Source organism: Rousettus aegyptiacus, unplaced genomic scaffold (genome assembly GCF_014176215.1).
Source record: "Rousettus aegyptiacus isolate mRouAeg1 unplaced genomic scaffold, mRouAeg1.p scaffold_m13_p_13, whole genome shotgun sequence".
In the NCBI taxonomy this organism is placed as follows: Eukaryota; Metazoa; Chordata; class Mammalia; order Chiroptera; family Pteropodidae; genus Rousettus; species Rousettus aegyptiacus.
The window spans coordinates 76344277-76352090 of NW_023416288.1; the positions used below are offsets into that span (position 1 = coordinate 76344277).

General features: G+C 38.0%; 1 long non-coding RNA gene across 2 annotated transcripts; it reads left to right on the forward strand.

The window, feature by feature from the left end:
* The first annotated feature begins 223 nt into the window (after window positions 1–223).
* On the forward strand, window positions 224–7475 carry LOC107501704. 2 transcript variants are annotated; one of them, XR_001594851.2, is made up of 3 exons: window positions 224–348; window positions 2757–2896; window positions 5523–7475. It is a non-coding gene; the product is annotated as an uncharacterized LOC107501704 (long non-coding RNA). The 2 variants fall into 2 exon arrangements; XR_001594850.2 differs by lacking the exon at window positions 224–348 and adding an exon at window positions 1917–2036.
* Window positions 7476–7814: the final 339 nt, after the last annotated feature.

Below are 7814 nucleotides of genomic sequence, written 5' to 3' on the forward strand. Positions count from 1 at the left end.
TCTGATATATATAAAAGTATTTGAAAAATTTGACAGGTATAGCTGCTATTTTAATTCAAGGGTGTTTGACTGCAATTATGAATTATAGACTGCATGGGTTTAATTTAGTAAAAATAATTTTTTAACCATGACTCTGTGCTGCATCAAAATTTGTGTTTATATTAATTAGTCTAGCAAAACAAACAAAAAAAAGCACAACAATTTTCTCTCTTTTCCAGTTGGATTTCCCACAGAAGCAGACTCTGAGTCTAGCATTGAATGAATGTAGTTTGTTTGGAGATGCAGGAAACCATCAGCAATGTGGCGATTTGCAACATGCTCAATGAAGTAACTTAAGTCAACAAAAAGGTACGTATCAGACTCTGACCAATAAGATCAACCACTTTCCTTTCAAGGAGATGGGTGAGTAGCTGGATGGAGATAGAAGCATGGAAAATAGAACAAAAGATTCTCAGGAGTCACCTCTCGCATCTTTGCTGAGCCAGGTTAGACTCTCCAGTCATTTCTACCTTTTCCCTCTTTTTCAGCACCCACATCCTTATCCCACACTCAGCCATTGAGTCCTGTCTCCTCTTTCTCCAAAATATACCTAAAATCTTCTCCATTTTCTTATCTCTTTCCAACTACTGTGGTTTAGGCTTTCCTCATTTGTTTTTGCTTCCACAATGACCACCAGAGTAATATTTCTACTGATGTCCTTTTTTTCTTGGAGTTTTAAGGAGCACAGTAAAATAGCATCTCTTTTCCTTGCCTAGTTCTAAGAGAGAGACGTAGGAGACATCAGTGAAAATACAAAACTATCAGCTCCAGTACTGATAGACTGTACTCTGGAGGATGAAGCTTAAGTGTGTGGTCATGTGGGCTTCTGGCTACTCTGTCCTGTCACTATGAAACTGTCTCCATGGGAGCAGAACCTATCATACTTCCTGTAAGTAGAGTGGCAGAGAGCTTAAGAGTAGGAGTAGGATGAGAGGAGAGAGAGAGAGAGAGAGAGAGAGAGAGAGAGAGAGAGAGAGAGAGAGAGAGAGAGAGAAGCAAAGAAGCAAATCCATTTTCATCTTTCAAATTCTCCATCCAAAATCTACCCTTAGCCTGTTACCAGTGAAAGGAAAGGAAAGGAGAGGAGAGGAGCAGAGAAAAGCCTAGTGCTGTCTAATGCAAGTTCCTCTTGAAAACATAAGACCTGGGGAAAAATGCCTCCTTAACAGCATTGTAATTATTTTTATATGACCATATCTTATTCAGCCTCTCTAGACTCTTCGAATCTCAGAGATGTTTTTGCTTATTTTTGTATTTCCTGTGCCTGGTACTAAGTTCAATAAATGTTTGTTAATTTGTTAAAAGAATTCCGAAGCGGTATTTAACATTTTAGATTTTAAAAGATAGTTATAGCTCACATTTCTAAGTCAAATAGCTTCTAGTAGTTTCTAATTCTCAGTATTCTCTCTAACATAATTACATGTTTTGTTGGCTGTATTTGGAAATTATCTAAAAGTGTTATCTGCTGTAGAATTTTTCTCCCCCAAATAGCTGAGTCTTCCATCTATTTTTAGTTCCTTTCTTAATTTAAATTCAAACAGGACCAAAAGCCAGCATCTATGTCCTGCTGCAGTGTACACAGCTTAAGAATGATTTCTAAATATTGGCTAGCTTCTTTAAGAAAAAAAGACCTTGTGAGGCACCACTTAATTAGAGTGATTGGAATCAGATGAGAAGCACATATGATCCTTATTTGCAGAATCCTTCACTTAGGAATGGGCAGGAGACAGCTGAAAGGCATCCTTCTAAATAGAGGCAGCTATCCCCAAGGCAGACCACAGCTGCATCTGCCTAGTCAAGATGTGGAATAGTCTGGACATTAGTAAAGGTGGGAAGAGGCTAAAACTGACCTCAGGCATTGGAGGGTGAAGTGGAAAGAGTAAAAGCATTGAAACCAAAGGCTCTTCTTGGATTGGAAATTGGAAAGTCACTTACATTTTCAGAACCACAGTTTCTTCATGAGAGGGGTTAATAATATCACTTCTTTGGAGTTGGCTGTGAGTACTGAGTGCGGCCAGATTTCGTAGCTGGGGCAAGCAGACGCCAGTCACTGTTATTTGTATGTTGTGTCATAGACATTACCCTGCTTCTCTGGCAGCTGTGTAGACACAGGAGTAGATGTATTTTGAGAAAATTTATTTTTCAAAAACTCCGTCTGAGGCACAGGCCTAGGTTCTATGGTTGATTTTTTTTTTTTTTTTTTTCATTCGTGAAAGTGTAAACACACATTCGGGAACTTTCACCACATTACCATTACTGTGCTATTTACCTTTTTTGCTTGAATACAAGCTGTGAGTTTCAATTCTCACCTGGTCTACTTGGCTAAGAGGATGATTTCTATGCCACTTAGGAATGGTTGACATTTAAATCTTAGCAGTAACTGTTGGAACACTTCCAGCTTAATTTTGGAAAATTGATTTAAATCCTTTTTTCTGAAAGGACTCATAAGAAACAATTAACAGTGGTTACTTTTGGGTGATAGGGACATGGCAAGAGAGGAGTTGTGGCAGGGAGCCTCTAAAGATGACCTCGTTTCCCGGTATTCACATCCTTGTATAATCTTTCCTCCTTCATGTAGGCTGCACTTACTAACTTCCCTCTAAGGAACAGAACTTAGCAGAAGCGATGGATGTCACTTCCAAGTTTAGGTTATAGAAAGGCTATGTTTTCCACTTTGGGTGTTTTATTTTGCCTCTCTTTTGTCTGTTCACCGGCAGAAAGCTGGTCGCTATGTTGTGAGCTGCTGTATACATGTGTTTATGCGGCAAGGAACTGAGGGGGTTCTGCATCCAACACCCTGTGAGGAACTGAGGTGCTCTGTCCTTCGGCTGTGAGAGACTGTCCTACCGACAGCCAGGTAGGTGAGTTTGGAAGGAGATCTTCATCTAGTAGAGCATGAGGAGACCGAAGTCCCTGTCAACACCTTGCCTGTGCTTCATGAGACCTTGAGCTAGGGACAACAGCTAAGTAGGGCTTAGATTTCTGACCCAAATAAACTGAGATAGTAAATACTTTGTTTCAAAAGCTGCTACATTTTGAGGTAATTTTGTATGCAGCAATAGATAATGGAAGAGAGAATGGACAATAGTGTAAGAAGTAGCTTTTGCCTTTTATTTTATGCCTTTGTTAGGCAAAATGATTCCTGGTACTTTAACACAACTTACTTCATCTTAGGAAGCAAGCTGAATGCCAGTTCCCCTTACCCACCACCCACCCCAGGAGGGGTGGGCCAGCATCATCTGAAAGGAATATTCTTGCTTAGATAAGTAGGCCCATTAAGTCGTTTACTGGTTTGAATTACACATTTCTTAATAAGCACCTGCCACATGGCCATAAGCTACCTACATTAGTTAGCCCATGGCTATAAGACACCTGTGTTAACATGTGTCACTTGGCTATAAATAACAAGCCCCAAGACCTTTCAGGTCTGGAGGTTTACTGTCTTGCTGCTGTCCAAGAAGCTGATTCTATCCGTAAATTCCCTTAATAATCTCTTGATTCGATTCTTTTATTGGTCTCTTGACTCCAGGGAAAATTCCTCCAACAGCCTTCTATACTGTATGAATTTTCCATCTGTAAATATGTATTATTTGTACTCTTTAAAATACTGTCAATAGATGTTATTTAGGCAGGTAGATTATGGCAATTCTACAGATTGGCTCACTCAACACAAAGTCCAACACCATCTATTGCTTTCCTGTACTATAGAAGCTGGAAATCTTAAAAAAACAAACAAACAAACAAACAAAAACAACAACAAAAGGCAAACCTACATTTTCCAAACTCTCTTGAAGAGGCTAGGGATCCATATGTGACCTAGCTTTCACCAGGCACACATAGTGTTGCTGTTCAGGGCCACCTGAACTCCAGTGCTGCCTCAGTAGCATGTAATTCTCGGTTCTTTTCATCTACGCAGAGATAATTCCAGCACAGTGAGATTTATGAGAGGCAAGATTTATTCAAGGCACATTTCGAGGTAGAAGTGGGTCACACCTAAACTCGCTATAGCCACCCAGAAACAAAAATATGCCCCGTGTGAGATACAGAAAAGAGGGCTGTAACCTTGTGGAAGGGGGATGTAGTGTGTAGATCCGGGATGGGTGGTTGCAAAGGCATTCTTAGGTGATTGGCACATGAGGTCATTTTGATCGATATTTGGCTATTATATAACTCCCAGCCTAGTGTATGTGTGCTTGCCCAGAATTTGGTCTGTTATAATTAGATTCATGAACTTCTAGGCATGGGCATGATATTATAATGATGGCATAATGAAGCTGAGGTTGTGGGCAGGTTAGGGTTGTACTTTCTGCGCAAGTGTCTTCTGTGGCTAGACTAAACCAGCTATAGATTATGGCCCTCCAGTCCTTTCTCTCTCAAGATGCAAGAATGAATTTTTAACTACCAAAGGGGTGTTCTTTGGGTCATCTTTGGGCTCTCTCTGGGTTGGGCCTTCACTCCTTTGTTTCCCTGTTGCTCACATCTGACTAACTACCTAACAAGAGTGCTCGTATAAAATTTAGAAGGAAATATGCTATTTGAGATGATGGGATCTTCTGACAAATCTGTGGATGGAGTTGCCTATTATTCTGCACTAACTGTGACAGAGGTTCTGTGATCTAGGTGTAACATAGACTCTAACTAACCCTTAGCATCAAAAGTACCAGTGATAGGGTTTGGTGACAATGGAGTTTCCATAAGAACAGATCTATGGAACAGTTGGGTATTATATTTTGGTTCCATTGTTCCTGGTAGGGGTACATCCAAGAGAAGGATTTAACTCACAAACACTTCTCTCTCCTCTCCTTCCAAAATTTTGGTAAATTATGTTTAACTTTTCTTTTGGTGTCTTCAAACCTTAACTAATATACATAGAACTTTACTTTTTTGGTTCAGTCAACTTTATCTTTACTTTTTAAAATCTCATAAAACTCTACTCTTGTATATAAAGGAAGTATGCAAAAATGATGGCATTTGTTATATCCAAGTGATAAGATGTTGGGCAATTTTTATTTTCTATTTCTCTATATTTTCCATTTTTTCTTAATTTGCTCTATTATGTATGAGTTATTTTTAAACTAGGAAATAAAACTTACTGGAAAATAAAAAAGCAAAACTTTCCTTATAATCCACCTAAATGAACAAAATTTTTAGCTAGTAGTTCAGAAAACGTTGTATATGTGGAAACTAAGTATTTTTCCTAACAACTGTTCACAGATTATAAAAAAAAAAAAAATCTAATAGACCATTTATTTTTGACCAGGTTGAATGACAAGTCAATACATATTTCCACTATTTAAGAATCTCTTGCAGGCAGTGAGGAAAAGGGAAACACAAGGATTTTTGAATGCCTTACTAAAAACCCTCAATTTGGACAACGGAGGTTAAATATCTGGGACTAAGTCCTCCATGTGATTCTGATGCATGCTAAAGTTTGAGAAGCAGTGCCTCAGAGTTTAATTTTTAATTTTTTTTTTTTTTTTTAGATAAACAAGTGTAAATCATGAATTCTACACCATGCTCCATGTTGTAGGAGACCCCTGCAGTCCTAGCAGGATGCCTGGTTCTTGGAGCAACAAGGTCATCAAAAGTGGATGTGGACTTGCACACAAGCTCACACTGCAGGGAGTGCTCACAGGCCTAACCCATTCTGAGACTTCTTGCTCTAGGCATGAGGATAAAAAAAGAGAGGAAATAGCTGATAACATGGTGGTGGCCTTGAGGCTGAATTTGGGAGTTGGCTGTAGTTTGTAATTACTAACCTGATAAGAACTAATAATAATAACAAAGCCAGCTTTGTGAGAGAGAGAATGAAAAGCCATGGAGACAGGCCTGGAGGATGCTAGCACTGCCATTCATTCCCTCTCCCTTACCCATGTTAGTTAATGCATTTCCAGACTCGGACTCTTCTTCCTAACCATCTCTGCAACACTCCATTGTCATTTATGTGAGTAAGTAACAGACAACCATTTCTTCTATGTATAAACTCAGTAAATATATTTCTCATGAGCATTTGGAACAGGGGGATTTGAATGAAGAAAATCAGCTTCACAGTTGCTATAAGAGCTAAGGTAATAAAAGACAATGAGACCCTTTAAGATTAGCAAACTGCAAGACACAACAACAAGTCTCTGGGATGGCAGGACAAAGGAGCCCAGGTGCCAGAGATACCTGAAGAAAGCTGACCTGTCCAGCAGGAATGCTAGAGACACATGGGGAGTTTATGCCTGAGATACTGTCTAGATGGACAAGGACAGGAATAAATACTCTGCTTCAACCTTCCTCCATCCTTCCAGTTTCTTGCCATACTCTCCCATTGGCCAAACCTCACTGAAAACCAGTTGACTGAAAAATCTGGGAAAACACTTTGCAGAGGAAAGCCCCTCTGTAGTTCAGAGTAAACAGGAGAAGGGTGAGGAAAGAATCTGAGGGCCAGCTGGCCCAGGACTAGCATAAATTCTTAATCCAATCTATTAAATGATAGAATAACTAACAAACAGGAAAGTGGTGTGGAAAAATTGTAGCAGGGCCATCATCTTCATGGATTTTAAGATCTGTGTAGTTGCATAGGAACCCATGCTAAAAAGACCCCCACATGGTTAAACACTCTGCTGTTGCCATCTTAAAATTCTTAATTTTTGAACAAAGCCCTATGTTTTCATTTGCACTGGGCTCTACAAATTATTTAACCAACCCTAAATAAAAGTAAATAAGTTATTTAAACATAGAATAATCATGTTCGTAATACAGAGTTGTAGGTGTTACACTTATATACAGAAAAGCCCCATGATGTTAATAATAATAACAATGATAGATAAAAATGCTAATATATCCCAACAAAAACTTGGAGCTGATATCAGAAGGAAGTATAAGTATGTGAATTCCCTTAAGGGAGAAGTAGATAGATTTGTTTTGCTTATGATGTTGAATGAAGTTGACTTGAAATATCCACATTTAAGTTAGTTACTTAAAGTTGAAATAAGCTCATTCTTAATAACTTTCAAATTTTCACAAGAAGAGTGAGATGAACTCAAAGGACATAGAGGCCATGTACCAAAGACAGGAAATAAGAAGGCACACTCAAACAAAAATGACAGTGAAACTGTAGTAATAACACATGTAAGCGGTATTTACTCATGTATTGAATCATAAAATGAAACTGATGAATTAATATCTATAATAGATGCAATTAAAACAGGAGACCTATAATTATTAATGTCTACAAAAGATACTTCTAAAACAAGAGCAATCAAAAATTTAAATAAAAAGATAGGCAAAGTATGTCAGCAAAATAAAACATGAGTCACAAGAGTACCATCAAGTTAAAATTAAGCCAAGAACATTAAACATGCCTAAAGGTATCACTTTATATGGATGACAGTTAAAGAAATTCATAAGGCATTCATAATTGCCATGAACCCATATTATCACAATACCATGCAAACAATTCTATTTAAAAAAAAATATTCATGAAAAAGTTTATAAAAATGTAATGTGCCAAAGCTGGACAATCCTTTAGGTTGCAAAGGGAATTCCATTCCAAGAGACCTAAAATATAGTAAGATTCCTAATTACACCTTACCTTCAAGATCTGCACCACTCATTACAGTAGCCACTAATAATCCAAGAGTACTTTGGAGAACTCGAAAATGTGGCTAGGCTAGAGTGAGACACTGAAAGTGTAAAAATAAATACCAGCTTTCTAAATCTTAACATACAAAAATTAAATCACCTATTACTATTTTTAACACTTATTATTATTAATTTTATTTGTTCCT